Below are 18785 nucleotides of genomic sequence, written 5' to 3'. Positions count from 1 at the left end.
TCTTAGTCCTGGATATGTACAAGCTTCTCTCTGTTTTAGTAATTAATTACCAATGTATCCTTTTCATTGATTACTTCATAAAGCATCAGTGATAGGATCTTGTACTGTTATCCCATTATATCACTAAAGTATTAGTGACCTCCTGGAAACTGGGTCTTCAGGAACAGATTCTAATTCAAAATACAGTGCTACCCACATTAAAATCCTCATATTTTGCTACTAATTTTGGTAGATTTTTTTGTCTATCCTGAACAGCAGTTTCAGTTGATATATGAGGGCTGCTCCAAAAGTTATGCCTCCTGTTTTATTATGTTGTCCCAGGACATTTGAGGCAGACGTTGGTGGTATGGCAGTAGAGATGGAACATTCCCAGAAATATTCTGGTTAGCTGCCTTGTGACATATGGCAGCAAAGGGACAGTCTCACAGAATGGCATCTGACATGGAAATGCTTCTGGAGCAAAGCTGTAGAATTGAATTCCTTCATGTAGAAAAAAATTAGCCCATTGATATTCATCAATGCTTACCGAATGTAGGCCAAACAGTGGATTTGAGCACAGTGAGGCAGTGGGTGTGTTTCAACAATGGTGACAGTGATAGTAGGTCTCTTTCACTGGTGCAGATTTATAATAATAACAAATATAACAAATAATGTTATTGTGCTCTTTGTATCTGTTGTAGTTTCCATGGAAATAAATATGAAGCATTACTTTTGGAGCAACCAATCTTTATGAAATTTATGGGAAGCTTGGCTTATGTTGCGAAAGGCTTTTATTTTGAGGCAGGTACTTCTTACTTCCATGCTATACAGTACCTCCTGGCATCAATCCACTGGTCTTATTCATCCCCATTTCTCAGTACACTCATGCATCTAGGGCTCTTACACACTTATGAGGGTGTCCCTGTCAACAACTGTGAAGTGAAAAACGTTGGATTTATTTCTGTTGATTTAAAAAATCTTCATTGTATACATGCACATCAGAACCAGTCACATTAGTTCTACTTTTACGTTAAAGAAGAGCCTGGGTTAACAGGATCTCTACTGCTATTTTTTTTTTTTTTACCCTAAACTGAATCTTGATCTTAGACTACCGCTTTATTTCCATTTACTGTGAAAGGCAGATATAGCATCTGGATCAAATGTAGATGTCTAAAACATAATCAATGAGATAGTTCCCACATAAGACCTATGAAAGCTCTGAAAATAAAGTCTTCTTTAAAGACAATCTGTGCAGGTTTCTGCTCTAGAGTGAATTTCACACACTGGGAAGAAGAAATTATGAATCTCTTTTTTCTAAGGAATAGACAATATGTTCAGTTTGAAAATTTTATTTTCTGTAGGACAATCACTCTCTAAAGAGTGAACTTTATGTCCTCAATGGCTATGTTCATGTACATACACAGAGGATGCAATGCATTAACCTGCTATTAAAACATATTGACTGCTTATTATTAACAGATGCTTTATCATGCCATGAGAAGTCTGAATCAGCAATTTGCCCATACAACAATTTGCACAAGGGGTGCAGTGAGAATGGAGCTGTGTAACACCAGAATAATAATTGCTGACCAGTTTTAAAAGCATAAATTGAAATGCAAGAGTTGCAAGATGTCTGAAGTTAAGGACTTTAAAACTCCATTAATGAACATTTCCTGAAATGAAAAAATGTCAGCTATGCTAGTCAGATATTGTGAAGGATATACTTACTACGTTTTGCATTTTGAAAAAAAAAAAAAAATGATAGCCTTGCAGGAAAAATATTCTATACACTGTGGAGAACGCTGAATGCTGAAGAAAAATGCCGTAAGGGCATGAGAAGGATGCAGACTGGCTGTAGTCCAACTCCCCATTTGTAGCTTATTGCTGTAAAATTTCCATACATTTCCCCTGAGTACAATGAAAAACTGTGTAAAGTGATACTTCTGGCTTTGAATGAACTAACAGCACCAGGGAATTCTTACAATAAAATGGAAGAGGGGCAGCTTATACAGTTCAATCACTTTTTCCTTGGAAAAATGGATGCATAAAAATATTGCAAGAGCTCTGCCTATAATATTTTCACGGAGTGTTTAAACCTTGTTCCCAGACATTAGGCAACTTTGTGAGAAGTGGATCTGGGCACCGGCAAGCTGGAGCATGCTTTAGACATTACTGAAGCTTTTATAAGGTGTTGTACGTAAGACGTCCTCTGCAGAGCTGCATTTTAAGCTAAGGATCTAGTTAATTGTACTTGGCTAACATTCAGTTCTCTAAACTGAGAATTTGACAGGATGGCTCTGTTTGCTGAAGTCATGGTCCTCAAAAAGTGAACTGAGGTAAGCAGCTGGTTAGAAAAGTAAATTAAAAAGTGTTTTTCTATAAGCCCCATATAGACATGCTCAAGGTTAGTATAAACTAGTGAATGGGAAGACTTAAGCTCCTGAAAGTCAAAATGTGCTACGGGTTATACCAAATATGTAACAAACCTTATATATAAAGGTCAGATATGCAAGGTTATTTCAATTTTGTTCCATTTAATGCAGGAGGTAAGAGTTAAAATACCTGACTGCATTGTCTCCAGGGGACATGGACATGCCCTCTGGTATGGGTTGTTTGAGGTGTGTGCTGTAGGGTGCGAAGGTGCTCATTTAGCCTATCCACAAAGAGCAGGTCAGACATACAAGGAGGATGATGGCTGGATTACTGCAAAGCAGCTAAGAAGGCAAAATGCTTAGTTTATTGGTTGAGCCACAAGTTGAAGAGTGTATGTTTTACTTAGCTGACAGCATATATACAACATATTATGAAGTAATGCCTCCTATTTTATTATGCTCTCCCATGATGGCAGAAACAGATGATAATGGTATGGCAGTAGAGGTTGGACTCTCTCTATGTAATTTATTAAAGTGCACAGAAGTGACATAAAAATGAAGTTCAGAAGAAAAAGAAAGTCTTTTCCTTCCTTAATTTTTTGCTGTTCTCTTCTACAGACATCAGTGAAATCCTTGGAGTACCCCAAAACTACAACTTATAATTTATGATTCTTCTACAACTTATAATTTATGCTGTTAGTAACAGCATAATGAGACTCATAAACTTTGGCTGTATGCCCAGTCTGTTCTCTACCCTGGAGATTCAGGCTTAGGTGATACCCTCTCAGTGCCCATGGCTGAGCACAGGTGAACCTTACAGGCTTGTGCTTCACAGAGTTGAAAAAAAAAAACAGACATGGTTTAGATTTTCTTGTCTATTTTAACATAAAAATGCTTAGAGAAAAATCAAGAGGGAAAAAAAAAAAGATATGGTTTGTGCTGTCTTGCAAGGCCCTGAAAATTTGCAGCAACTTGTATCTATGCTGGGAAGCAACTTCTAACTTCCAGAAGTGAGCAAGCACCTACACAGCACACTTGGTGAGACTGTGAAAAGCTGTGGCAAGAATTGGTTTTGGTACAATTTAAATTAGTACAATTAACATTTTCTCTTGGGGTAAGCCTTTGATTTTTAAATTTCACCCTAGAATAAATTTTCCAGCTGAATCATAACCCCTCAAATTTGGAATTTGTCTGTGGAAACATTGAGACAAGTTTAATTATATCAGTGATTATAAGAAATGACCAAAATAAAAAGTCTGGCCTTCATGCAAGCCAATTTTGGAGGGGTTTTTACAGCACTACATGGAGTTACACGTCATGGAAGCCAGAAATAATTTTTTCCCCTTATATTTTACTCAGGAATCTTTATAGTCTTCTAATGAAGGATCATTGTGTAATGTTCTAGAAAAGTTCCTTCAGTCTTCCTAATAAGAGCTTTGGACTAAATAAAATGGGTCCCCATAGAATCCCTCTCAGTTTTCTGCAGGAACAACTTTTTTTTGTGAGATTTTGTGAGGTGTCTTGTCTGATGGAAATTGACAGGATACATTTTATCGAGACATCCAACTTAGTATGGTTAGAATGGTGTTAAAATCTCTGGAACTGGATTTATAATGTCTAACTTTAGCAGTAGAAATTATAAAATTTCAGTGATGGCAGGAAAATTTCTGGGAATCCTTGGTTGAAATTGAAGTTTTTCAAAGATATATTATTTTGTCATGTTTTACAGTAAAATCTATATTAACCAGTACCAAAACTGCACACAGAAGAAGCCAGATTATGTTATACCACTGGATATACTTGATTATATCATTTTTAGATTCACACTCAACTAAATAATAAGGAAAAGACTGAGTAACTCATACCCAATTCTTGTCCTATTCAGGCAAAACCAGAGTGTCAGCATTGCATGTAGAGACTTTGCTTGAAGTTTTTTTTGTCATAAGAGTAGAGTACAGAAAAAATACTGAAGGAATAGCAATGATTCTGGGTCAGCAAAGGGGCTGCTGTAGCAGATGTCTGTTATGAAAGATGGCGTAAGAGAGAGAACTGTTGTTAAATGATAAAGATCAATCAATTAGTAAATAAATTTACAACAAATTAGTGAAGGTGAGATCAACTAAACTCAGTCAATTGCAGTAACCTACCACATCTTTTGTGGAAGCAGTTGGATAGCTTTTCCCACTTGCTAGAAGCAGAAAGGGTAATTTTACATGTATGTTTGACCATATAATGTTATTTTCCTTCAAATTCATAGTGATTACTGTTCTGAAAGAGCAGTGCAATGTAAATGCAATAACATTTCTTTATAGGAGATAATTTTGGTGGTGAAGACAGTGATTTGTCTAACAATAACACTGGACTGCCCCAAGGTCTAGAGTGTACAAGGAATTTTGAAAAGTTTTGTGTTAGATATGGATTTGCAACAAAATAAATCAAGAAACCTAGCATTTCTTGCAAATAAGAAACCCTGTTTTTATGCCACAGCCAACAAGCAAAGCACTGAATCGCTTTTATTAGTGACTCTGCAGTACCTCCATATTTAGAATGAATGCTTGCTACTTTGTAGCAAACACTTGCTCATCAACCCATTAGCTATCAAGCAAACAAAATAAAAATACAAAAGACTGACATACTGTGAGCCTCTCATTACTGAAATTGCTCTTATTACCCACAGTATCTAAACGTTATTATAGACAATGATGGTTTTCTAGTATCCTTGGGAATTTAGAGTGTTCTACAGTTCAGAAATGCAACAGTCTTGCCAACAGTGAATGTCATGAGTAAATAGGCAGCAGAAGAAATTCTAACTACCAAACAGTTCAGAAGCCAAACAAAATACTACAAGCAGAAAAAAAAAAAAAAAAAAAAAAAAAAAAAAAGAAATCCAAACATAATTATATAGCTGGAGTTCAGGTTGTTTGGACTTGAAATGAAACTGCTTGCCCAATCCTATCAGGGGATCTTTACAGTTCCAAACCCACATATGCCTCCCATTTACTATTTCTATTCCATACCAGCCTGCTATTTTCTGCTCAACTGGAAAGCAAAAGTCACTTTAAAATTTATTTTTCAACCTGTACTTATCGTCCACTGTCAGACAACAATAGCAGTCAAGACTGTGCTAGTTCATCTGCCTTTCAGGCAATCCCTCAGGGAGAGATTTTCTTTATCTAGATGGACTTTTTCAGTCTGTTTCAGAGACCCATCCAGAAATTTTTTTCTTAGTGACCCATAGGAATGGAAAAGATGGCAATTAAGTTCTGCTAACGATTCTGGAAAATGTTTGCACTTCAGGCTGTCATGATCAAAGTATGTTAATGAGAAAAATATTAATATTTATAGAATAAAAAAGTCCCAGATTGTAACTTGAACACATTAAAAAGAGTTTAAAAGTATGTACACTACATGTTTGATTTTTTAAGTTAATTTTGTCCTTCTCTTAAGATTAGATTGATATTGACATTATAGTATGAGTATTTTAGATTAAGAAAGAGGCAATAGGATTCACAACAATTCCTAGAAATATTCTGATCAAAAATAATTGTTTCTCAAAGAGGGGAATTATAAGATTTTACATTTTCTGGGGCTGAGATGTCCCTTATCACAGTAATAGTCCTGCAAATGGTATGAAGTTAGCATAAACCTTTAATTCCTTTGAAGACATACTTTATTTCTTTAGAATGAGAAGTTACTATTCCATACCTTGCCAAATTGCTCTTTTCACAGAATCAAAGAATGTCTTGTGTTGGAAAGAACATTATAGATTATCAAGCTCCAACCCCCTGCAGTGGGCAGAGTTCCCACCCACTAGATCAGGCTGCCTGGAGCCCCATCCAACTAGTCTTAAATGACTCCAGGGATGGGGACACCCACAGCTTCTCTGGTCAGCGTGTGCCAGGGCCTCACCACTCTCTGAGTAAGTAGTTTCCTTCTATCATCTAATTTAAATTTCCCCTGTTTTAATTTAAAACCATTCTCCCTTTTTTTATCACTCAGGTTGTGTAAAAAATCATTTTTAATCTTTTTATAAGATTCCTTTATGTACTGGAAGGGTGCAGTGAGGTCTCTCTAGAGCCTTTTCTTCTCCAGGTTGAACAAACACAGATGCCTCTGTCTTTCTTCATAGAAGAGATGCTGCATCCCTCTGATCATCTTTGTGGCCCTCCTCTGGACGAACAACTCTGCATCTTTCTTTTCAACATGGACCCACTTTTCAAGCCTGTTCAGATTCCTTTGGATGTCATCCCTTCCTTCTGTCATAAAAGAAGATCAAATAAATGAATACTTTGGCTATGTGAGAGCTATGTGCTGCCCCACATGCATTTTTTGCTCTAGAGCTGCATGCTTTCTTCTCAACCTTGTTTTCAGCTAGATCAAAACAACTTCCAACTCCATGAGGCTTCTCTCTTGACCATGCCAGATCCCCATGAGACTTTGTACCTGTGGTCTGGCTACAAAGGACCAAGTCACTGGTGGACAATGGATGTCAAGGAAGACTTTTTGAGAAGTGTTTACGAATGAGGAATATTCAGTAGGCTGATAATGTATGAAATGATGTACTTGTATGGGAAACTTATTTTTGCCAGAAGAACAAAGCAGGCAAATGGTTGGATCATGATCATGGCTAGTTGCAGCTGCTGTGTAGTTCTGCACTGGGCTGTGTGCTAGGCAGGTCTTAGAAAGGAGATATTAAAGACTTCCACTGCCACTCAAGTGTGCATCAGAAATTATTAATGCATTTTAATCCAACAGATGATTGCTTGTATAACCTTTACTTTTGATAAAATGTATATGAGGACTCATTCTGAGTTACAGGTGCTGACAATCTATACAGAATAAAGACAAACAGAATTTGTTGAAATGGAATTGTAGGTATTAATTCAGTATAATTCTGGATAACCAAGACTAATTCAATTCAAAAATACTTTCTATAACCAAGGTGTTATTAGAAATTGAATCCAGGTAGTGCTATGAATATACTGAGTTAAAAGCAAACACTATAGATTTATAAAATTTATGTATTTTTTTTTACCATCTCAAAGCAATAAATAAACACACAATATACATAAATGTTTATAATTTTTCTCTTTATTCTTCATTCCATTAAAGAACTTCAGAGATTTTTCTGCGAAAAAATGATGGTCCTAGCAAAATGTAGAACTTATATAATTGAAAAACAAATGGCATTGAGATTCTCTTGCTCACAGTTTCTGACTAATTTTTTTCTATCTTCTCCCATGCCACAAATGTCTTTTTCCGCTTATTCCCTCATATGTACTTTTAAGAACATGATTTTTTCCAATGACAACCACTGTTTTGCACAGCCAGTCCTTACTATGGAACTCTATAAGGTATATACAACCAGCAGGAAAAAAAAAACAACCTTGTTGATGCTGAAGCATGTCTTTGCTATTTTTCCTTTGGGACAATTGACTTGTGAAAAATTCTTTTGTTCCTGATACCAGATTCTAAAAGTGCACTGAATTACATTGTTCAGTTAGTGTGAGGAGGATAAGAAGGGCACTATCCATTACAACCAAGACTGGGATTAACAGCTTTCACTAGTGCCTTTAAGCAGACCAATATTAGGAAGTAAGCAGAGAGATGCTCTGTTGCTAGAGTTGTGTGGTGCATCTCATGATGGAATCCCATTTTCAGCTGGTAATACTTTCATCATATTTCAACTGTTTGGACTGAATTTTTCATACTCACGGGCTTCCTCAGGCTAAATTATTTAGGAATATTTCAACAAAAAAAATTTAGCTGAAGAATTTTTCTCTCAGCTGGCTGAGCTTGGATTTCCAACTGCTAAAAATAAACCATAGAATCATAGAATGGCCAGGGTTGGAAGGGACCTCAAGGATCATGAATCTCCAACCCTCCTGACACATGCAGGGCCACCAACCTCCCCATTTAATACTAGACCAGGCTGCCCAGGGCCCCATCCAATCTGGACTTGAACACCTCCGGTGATGGGGCATCCACAACCTCTCTGGGCAGCCTGTTCCAGCACCTCACCACTCTCTCTGTGAAGAACTTCCCCCTGACATCCAACCTAAAACTTCCCTCCCTCAACTTAAAACCATTTCCCCTTGTTCTGCTGTTATCTACCCTTTCAAAGAGTTGATTCCCTTCCTGTTTGTAGGCTCCCTTTAGGTACTGAAAGGCTGCAATGAGGTCACTCCACAGCCTTCTTTTTTCTAGGCTGAACAAGCCCAGCTCCCTCAGCCTGTCTTCGTAGGGGAGGTGGCCCTGATCTGTACTGGGGGTTCCAGGCCTGGACACAGTACTCCAGATGGGAAGCTCAGAAGAGCAGATTAGAGGGGGACAATCACCTCCCTGTCCCTGCAACCATCTACTCTTGCAATAGTGTATACTTCCTTGGAAACACTGGACAAGCTCCTTACTTGCTGAAAATAAACATGGTATGGTGACTGTAACAGGGAGAGATGATTTCTATTAAGTTTCTGACCTACCATGTGGAAGGTCAGAAAGTAAAGACTGGTGCTATTAGCTCTCTGAAACTGGAGGAAACAGTATGTTTTTTAAATTTTTGCTTTATTTTGATTTCAAAGCGAAGTAACATACATTTATCGATAAGATTGTATTATCATGTTAAAAAAAGAAATGTATTGACATGTAAAGAGATACAACTTTGATGTATTTGCTAGAGGTTTCTAAGAGAAATACATATTTCAAAAAAATTCAATTTTTATTTTTTATTTTTATTAGTTGATCACTGCAACCTGATTAGTGGAGATATGATACCAGTAAATGTGGCTTTGTTCTATTTTATTTTGCACCTCTGATAAAAATTTAAAAATCTCTCTGACATTACCCTACTAGACAAAGTGAAAGTGAGAATCTTCTGTACTATTTAAATGAATCTTCTTTCATGTGCATCTTCTACAAACATCCACAGCTCCTATGATAGTGGTACTACTTAACCCTGTTTTGAAACCTCATTAACCTCTTTCTTGATGCTTGTGAAATGAGATACTCAGCTCTTTAAATATTTCTGTTCTGTTAAGCGAAAAGCAAAACAATATAAAAGCAGAATTTAGAAACCTGGGAATCATCTCAACAGTACTGTGCTATTTACTTTCCAATGGAGTAAGCATAGAATATGGATCTTCAGATTTGCTGCTAAATTAAGATACACTGGAATATCATGTATATTTATTCCTTGGCTATTTTCTTTAGATATATGTAATTGCATAGACCATCCTTTTAAATTTATTAAATTCATTAAAAATATGAATGGAAGTTGCAAGATATGACAGAGAACTACAGGATTTAACTCTAATAGTCCTGTACATTGGTAGTAGTAGATAATTTGCTCACATTCTGAGTAGGTTGTTGGTCCCCAAAGTGAGCAATCCTTAGCACTTGTTTCAATCCTCATCCTCTATATGTATTTGTCACTAAATGTTTAGAGTCCTACACTGAAGATGCAGGCAGAGTAGACTAATATTTTTCCTATTGATCTCCCATGAAAGTAAGGTGAAACACTAGTCTAAGTAAACATTTGAAGATAACAGATTTCTATGTATAAATGAAGAAAAATACCCCCTCTCACTAGATCACCTGCATAACAAAGATCACATCGAGTTGCATAACTTGCTGTGAGTTCACCTCATGTATTTGTAAATATTTCTGCCATCATTCCACATCATCTGTATTATGTCCAGACAAAAAACTATATTTCTAGAGTGAGCTGAAAATAGTTACATTTTAAAGTGATCTTTTTCTTTAAATCTGTCAGTGTTTTTATTTAAATATTTTGAAAAATGAAGCTTCTCAATGGGCTCTGTTTATTGCTATCAAGATTTTGTCAACATAGAATGACTAGGCAGGACTTTTGACATCCTTGCAAAAAATAGAAATTTATGAAATTCAGAAATCCGTGGAAAGATAGCTGAATGGTAGATGCCTAGGGTAATTGATGTCAGGGGGAAAGGAAACTCACTAGGGTCTAGTGCACCCTCAGCAAGTTTGCTGATAACACCTAGCTGTGTGGTGCAGTCAGTGTGTCTGAGGGACAATATGCCATCCAGAAAAACCTGGTCATGCTGAGCAGTGGGCCCAGGAGAACATCATGAGGTTCAATACACCCAAGTGTGAAATCTTTCACCTGGGTCATGGCAACTCCCACAATCAGTACAAGCAAGGTGAAGTAAGGATGGAGCACACACCTGCTGAAAAGGACCTGGGGGTACTGATGAATGGCAAGCTGGACATGGGCCAGCAACATGCCCTTGCAGCCCAGCAAGCCAACTGTATCCTGGCCTGCATCAATAGAAGCACAGCCAGCAGGATGAGGAAGGTGATCCTACCCCTTTACTCTGCCCTGCAAGATGTCACCTGGAGTACTGTGTCTGGATGTAGAGTCCTCAGTACAGGAGAGACATGGCCCTATTCTATTTTACTCAGAGCATGGACACAAAAATTGTCCAAGCAATGGTATACCTTCTACATGAGAAAGTAATTTTAACTAACTTAATTAATTTTAATGTGTTAAGATATCAGATTGATTTTTCCCTGTCTATGGAGTATGTAAACAGATGTACACATTTTGATAAAGACCTATTAATATGGAAGATATTTCACTTTCCAATAGATTGTCTACATACTTCTCCCTGGAAACACAAACTTGGTCTAATTTTGAGTTCCTTTTTACTAGCTGGTTGGCAAGGAAAATGATTAAATAATATATACTGTATTACCAGTGGAGTAATTTTGTTTTAATTGGAGGTGTAGGTATATTGCATTAATGTCAGAATTAGTCACTGACAATTTCTTGCCTTACTATTCAAGTTCTTAAAGAACTTTATACAGTAGAGTGAGTAACATTCTCCTTTACCTTACAGTAAGGAAATATGAGGAAGGTGTTGCTCAGGGAATCCAATACTTTCTTGTGTTTCATTCAGCAAATCTTTCAGAGTGGTCAGAGAAACATTTATACCAACAAAAAGAAGATGGGAACTTAGAAAGAGAGGGCCTGTTCATAAATTTAAAGGCAGGTTTTGTACTTAAGTACCATGTGTTAAGAATAATTTTTATTTTTATTTTTTAATTCTTTCTCCCTGACTCTGGACATATAACTGTTATGAACTCAGCTTTCTGGACTATGTGACACGGAGGCTGGAGCCACTTGGCTAGCAGTGAAAAGCTCAGCAGCTGCAGCACGAGTTCACCAAGCAGTCCTCTCCAGAAGAGTTTACAGCATGTCATGTTGAGATATGCATGTATCATTTTTTTTAGAGAGAATTGTAAAAAGGCTGCTATCTAACTTTCCTACAAAAAACTAGGTATAGAAGATCTACTTTTCTGAAACCAGGCAACTGGTTGTACAGGTGCTCCCATGCTCCTGGCAATAAGCTCCAGGAAATGTGGGACAATCCCTGGAAAAGAGGTGATTGAATATGCAGCCCTGCAGCTAACACACTGAGTGGGCATTCCAGCAGTCTAGATAAAAATAATTTATGTTGTGACTATGTCTGAAAGGGCCTGAACACTTTCCAAACACAAGAGGAAAACCAATCTTTGCACCCAAGAATTAGAGTATTAGTAGACAAGCATGTATTGAAGGCTGAGAGGACAGAGAGAAGAAAACAGGTGATGAATTTGAAGACAGGAAAAAAACCCAACACAATTTTGAAGTTGATTAGTTGGTTAAATGTCAATACTAGCAATCATACTAGTGCCAGTATTAATACTCCAGGTTTCTATCACTTTTAAAGATCTCTTCCCTATTTATTTCATCTGGAAACTGTGGCTCCATTAAAAAGATGTAAACCCAGTCATATGTCCTTGAGCTACAAATAGAAGATACTTTATAGTTGTGGAGGGAGTGGATTGGATAATTTGCATCTATGTAGGATTTGCCAATGTGTGAATCTTATGCAGCAGAAGTATGGACTCTGATCTCATTCCTGATGATTGGAGACCATCTTCAAAATTTGAGGATAAACTGACACTGATATAGCAGCATAATGCTGTAAAAATACTGTGAAGTTTGAAATTCTCTTTTTGTTTTTGCCTGGTGTCTTAGAGACTGAATACAGTACAGTCTTAAGTGTTCATCCAAGTCAAAATATAAAAATTAAAATATAATTCATGGTAGCAAGTGGAGAAACAAAAGCCTTATATAGTCTTTTGGACTGTCTGGTGAGCTATATGTTGGATGAAGTTGTAAGACACACACCAGTGATGCCATTTCTAACAGCTTAGGAAGCAGCCACAAAGCCTCAGACCAGGGGTGGATTGTCTGGATAAATTTGACGATTAAATTTTTCTTTTTTATTTCTGGACATCACTGTAAAAGTGCAGCTGAACCATTTTAAAAAGTGGAGGTACTATCACCCCCTATTCTTCAAAACACAACCCTTAAGCACCATCCCTACGTGCCTAGAATAGTTTCAGAAGATTTAAGAACCTTGACCACTAGCAGAGAGAGAGTTGCAGATTTGAAGCACATAAGTTTGGATTTATTTCTTAAAGCCTGCCAATCTCCATCCTTTTTTTTTTTTTTTGGCTCTGAGAATCAGTCGGGAGCAAACAGCTCTGCACTGAAATCACTTCTGTACCAGGTTTCCTGCATTTCAGTTTGTGGTTTAATGAAAGCTAGTAGAATTTCTGTCAGAAACAGAATTGCTATGGGTCAAATAAAACACAAACTTGCAAGCTGAACAGAACTGAAAAGAGAAATCTGAACAAAAAAACAATTTGAAGAAATGGCAGGAACTAGAATGCTGAAAGGAGGTGCTGTAATTGGGATGAAAGGTGAAAATGGTGTTTCTATGGGGCTTGTATGCATCTGTGTGCATAGTTTATATGGAAAAGCTGGAGAAGGTCAAATGAAAAGACTGAAGTCCACAAATTTGTAGTGTCTGAATTATTTCTCAGCCTTTTTCTGAGATAACATCCAGAAAAACTGCTGAAGTTAATTTGTTGCATGTTGCATAAATCTTATGATTTAGGCAAAATAATGACAAAATAGGAAACCAAAATGGCATGGTTTTCGCAATGAGCGTATTGTGCAGTAGTTCATTTCTTTAATTTATCTCTTACAATCTTACTCTTACCTCATGGTAGGGCATAGCCTCCTCCCTAAGAAAGAGAAGTCAAAGCTTTGATTGAGTTAGTGGAGCAGCTTTAATCAGTGACAGTTTAGTTTAAATCTATTTTGATAATTGAAGTAGTAAGTTTTATATATGTCAGTCACTGAGCTCAAAGAAAACATTCTCTGGTGCTGTCCTTGCTGCACTGTGAGGTTCTCACCTGCTGTAAGAGGCAGAAGTATGAGCTTTCACTCTTGACGGTTTCTTTGCGTAAAAAAGGCATTGTCCCAAGACTTTGCAATTCAGATTGGGAAATGTCATGAGAAAAGGAGCATATTCTGAACTCTTCATTCATCAGACTGAAAGTGCCAGCTGTTCCTGAGTGTATTTTCCTTGCAGAGCTTTTGGTCAAGGATTTGCAGTGCATTTGTAAGCAAGTTCCTGGCAGACACAGTTAGAGGCTGTCTCAGCAAATATTTCTTATCTCTCTGCAAATATTTCTCCAGATGTAAAAGTCTATGAACAAAGTAGGATACCTGTCTGCATGAGATTTTGGAGTTGGGTTCTGCTGTTGCAGTCTAAGGTCCAACGATATTGTGGCAAAGTTACGATCGTGCAGGGAGGAGAAATCTTACAGTAAGAACTGGATGAAGATTTCAGATGAGACAGTAAATCTCATCTGAGAATCAATTTTATCCTGAAATGTCTAGTGTTGAATGCCTGAGAGCTGTCCACAGTGAGACCAGAATAAATTTGCTTGCATACAAGGATCATTTCTAAGATAACAAACATATATCTCTGTGAGTTCAAAAGAATAAACATTCTTAAAATGCAGAAGAACTGCAGTTATTATTATAGGATCAAATCTCCATGTATTACTAACAATATATTGTCTCATTGATTAAACACTTAGAGAGCTGACTTGAAGGTAGATCTCTGTTGTGATTCAAGTGAAAACTGATAATTGAAGTGATATTTCTGACTATGCAACCAAATAGAATTCAGATATATTTGTATTCGATTTTCAAGATGTCAGGGAAAAAAAATTGCCAATATAAACAATTTTAACACCATCTTATATGACATAACTTGTGGACAGTTTAAATGTTAATTTCAAAAGGGACACTTTTGTTTCTGATGGTGAAATATGATGAACATGAGTATTTGGCATTCACTGAGTATATATAAATAGTTATGACAAAGGTCAATCAGTATCTGATTACTAATAGATTGTATAACAAGTTATAGTTACTTTTTTTGTTTTCCTAACAAATTTCAGAAGAGATTCTATTTTTTCAGCATGGCGTTTCGGTAATTCTGAAGAATAGCTATCTTCAGAAATTTTACTGGTTGGTGCTGATGAAAGTATCTTGAAATATTTTCTACCTATTAGAAACGGTTTTAGGCATTAGGTGAATACCAATCAGTTAAAAATTTCTAAGATCTTTAATAATAAGAAATATTAAGGATGATCCAATAACTACTCAGCTTTTCCATATTTTTGACAATTATCCTGAAATTTTTTGTTGTACTGTTACAATGATGTGATCTTGTTTCTTTCTTATTTCTGAAGTCTTATGTCATACTTTTATCAATTAGAAAAGTTTTCAAAAAGAAAATTACAATTTTTTTTTTCTCATATATGTGACTCAATTATGTACACATTATAGCAAAGTGGAAAAATAAAGAAGGATTTCATTCAGGGTTATACACTGGCTCTTAGATATGTATTTTCTCACAGTGATCTCAGTACACAAAAATGCCTTAATATCTTTTAGTTAATTTCTCTAAAAATATAGCAGAAAACTGTAAGTATATCTTAAAGATGAAGGTTGATTGCATGAGGAATACTGCTTATTGACTTTTTCAATTAGTCACGTGAACTTCAAGATCTTGAATTAGAAAATGATATAACACTCCAGAATTGACCTCAGTGCTGTTTTCAAACGTATGCGAGGTATTATATCCATTCTCACCTCAAATGAATGGTGATTCCATTATTTGAACAGACTTCTAGTTACCATCAAAATATTGTTCTGATACGGCTAAGTTTCAAATTAAATTTAATCCCATTTTAACTTGTTATAAATTTTACATACTGCTTGGAAAAAAAGTAGAAGGTATTTGAATGTGTTATGTTGGCAGGAAGTACCACTTAATGTCACTAATCATTTATACTAGTTGGAAAACTTTCTGATCTAAGTATGAGCATGTGAGGGGAAAAAAATATTCTAGGATACTTTTCTTAAAATGTCCCACAAAATACTTGTTTGTTACATTTATATATATATACATGTTATTATGTACATTTCTTTAAAATTGTGGGATTAAGAAATTAAGAAACTTTCATTATATTTCTCTCATTTATTTTAAATTTCCTGAAAAATCTCGAATACTTTGAGTGTGTCAGTGCATGGACAGCGCTATATGAAGTTTTGAGGCACTGAAGGATCAAAGTATTGATAATACAGTGGAAAACAAAACCTGCACAAATCTGCCTTCCAAACAGAACAGCCTTTAAAAGAGGAGGCATTACTTACTATGAAAGAACAGGTATATAAAACATTTTAATTTTTTTTTTTAGTACATAATAATGAAAAACTCGATTCTCCTTACCTGAATAAGTCTTCCAGAAATGTTTATAGGAGAACAAAACAATTTCCCAATAAATGGTTTTGGACTTAAGCCAATCTTCCTTATTTTTGAGATAGTTTTATAATTTTCCCCAGATTCAGACCTCACATGGAGTGATTACACAAGCTGTATGTGTGGATTAGATGTATTTGCTAAGGCAGTTCAATCAGAATGACTGATTTTTGCTGCTATGTTAGTACTGATTTCACATCTAAGAGAAGAATTGGAGAAAAGAAGAACTTCCCCAACTGTGCAGTTCATGCAATCACTTTGCAAAATGGTGTTGCAGCTGTGAAAGTGTTTATTTCAGAGTGATGTATATTATAGAGTTTTTGTTTGATTTACTCTATCTAGACTTCATGTATTGTCATCAGATGATTCAGAAAAGTAGAATTTAAAAAATCTAGAAGACAGGCTTATAGTGGCTCCTTAACATGAGTGAACACTGGTGAAACTGAGGTAGCAAATCCTGAAGAAAGAGACTGCTGGAGGCTAGAGGGAGAGAAATTCTCCCAGTGTCACTTCTGAGGATTTGTCTTATCCTCATTTAGGATTATAGAGCAAAGGTTTTTCATCTACTGTGGGCAGATTTACTGCAGAAACCAAAGTTAGGATAACATCAGTGTGGCACTAGATGTGTGCTCCTAGGCACATAGCCTAGATGAAGCATGAGGCTAGTTCAGTCATGCTCTTAGCAGGTCCGCCATTAGCACATAAATCAAGTTGTGTGCAGGGTGAATGTACTATCTCTCTTGATGCCATTTCTCTTCACGCAGCTCTGAAATTCCAGGGTTGTTCAGATATGCCCTTCTCATGTCTAATGGATCTGTATTGTAGTTGGGCTATTGGCTGTTCCTCGCCTTTTAAGTACTGGCTCCCTCCCAGCTCCCCCAGGGATGCTGGGAGGCCAGTAAAGCAGTATGTGATTTTAACACAACAGCGCTGTTGGAAAGGAGATGGCATAATTTGTTTTTCCTTAACACATTAATTAAACTGAGCAGAATACCTGTGCAAAAACCATTACGTATGGGAAATCAGTATGTGACTCCAGGAAGCCCAGAAATAGTGATGTTGTTACTCCAGCTGGTAGAGTGGTAGATTCCTACCAAATTGTCTGTGGTTTCCTGAACTTACTTGGAACATTCAAGTGATAGAATTGTGATTTTTTTTTCCCTTCCTGTAGATAGACTGTTTTCTCTTCCCACTTGTACGTTGCAGAATATGGCATAACATGCTCATGAGCTTAGAAGCCTCCACCAGTAAGATATCTAACCCTATTCACTCCTCTGGATGAAGCATGTAATACATTTTACTATAGTATTTCTGGTTATTAAAACTTGTCCTTAGATTAATACACTTTTTAAAAGAAGAGCCATGGAGTACAGGCTATGCAGGTGTTAACAGGTGTTCAACAGAAATGATAGATGAAAGGATTTTCAAGCGTAAACCCTTACCTCTGTGTAACACAGGATATCCTTGGGTAAAGATATTAAATTCTTCAAACCTTTTCCTCTGCCATTCCTATTGAGGTAACTGTCAGAAGCTTTACTTTGTGCCAAGTCTCTGGCAGGATCTGTGGTAATTTTTTTGTTCCACATCAAACAGTATCTCATTCTGCCACACAGATTGTATGGTATGAATAATGAAGTGTTAGAACATGAAGTATACTCTGTTCATTGCTTGAGTGTGTACAGAAAGCAACTATACAACTGATGGTAATAAATTTGTATTAGGTCAAATTTTTATCTTAGAAAATTCTGTAGAAAATACTGTGGTTTTTAAATTTTATTTTTTGAATTTCTGTTGACAGCCTGCCAGCAAAGATAGGATTATTAACTTCATATATCTACTACGCAATTTTATAGGTTTTTTTTTTTTTTTTTTTTAATATTACGTGGCATATTTAGGTATACTTAGGAGAGAAAACCTGCATAGTTCTCTGCAGTACTGCTCCTTCTAATTCACATCTTTATCTTCTTTGAAATAACTGTCATTAGTTGCTTTTTTTTTCCCCACTTCTTCCATTCTATTTTATTCTTTAGATTTACAAACTAAACAAAAAAGAAGTGTAAACAGAAACTAACAAAGAAAAAGGGAGAAGAAAAAGGAAAAGAAACAGGACATTTCAAGTAAGACCATACTATTTTCAGAATAAAGTTTGATTTCATCATTTTCTTCCTCAAGAAACTTCAAAAGAGAACATTCAATTTTCAGGAAAAGTTGGAAATCAGTTCTAGCGATTAGTTACACAGTGACTCCTGTGAGTTGTAGATCTTGAATGTAGATAGACAACAAGTGTAGAAATTTGTGTCAGGAGACAGCTATTGTAACCTTGATCCAAATGAAGCCTATATCAATACTCCTATTCACTTTAGCAAGACCATGATTACTCCCCTTACTGACACATTTAAAGAAGTAATCAAAGTTTCAGCAATGCATTTTCTGATTCCGCGTGTGCAAAAGCTGCTCTATCTCCAGGCAGAGGGTCATACTTAGCATATTTTTGACTATTCTCCTACCAAGCTCACATTAAAAGCTAAAGATTTTGCAAGTCATCTTGCAGGAGTTTTCCCGTGAAGCAAAAGGTTTCAATTCAAAGCTCTAATCAAAAGAGATATGCAGCCTTTTATTTTAAAAAGAAAAAGAAGGAAGAAAAGGTACTCACGAAGTCTAGTTACAATTTTATTTCAAAGTTCTCCTTGAAAGTTGAGGAATAATTTTAAATGCAATTTCT

This window comes from Lagopus muta, chromosome 7, assembly GCF_023343835.1.
Source record: "Lagopus muta isolate bLagMut1 chromosome 7, bLagMut1 primary, whole genome shotgun sequence".
NCBI classification, from domain to species: Eukaryota; Metazoa; Chordata; class Aves; order Galliformes; family Phasianidae; genus Lagopus; species Lagopus muta.
Note: the sequence above shows the minus strand (reverse complement) of the source record.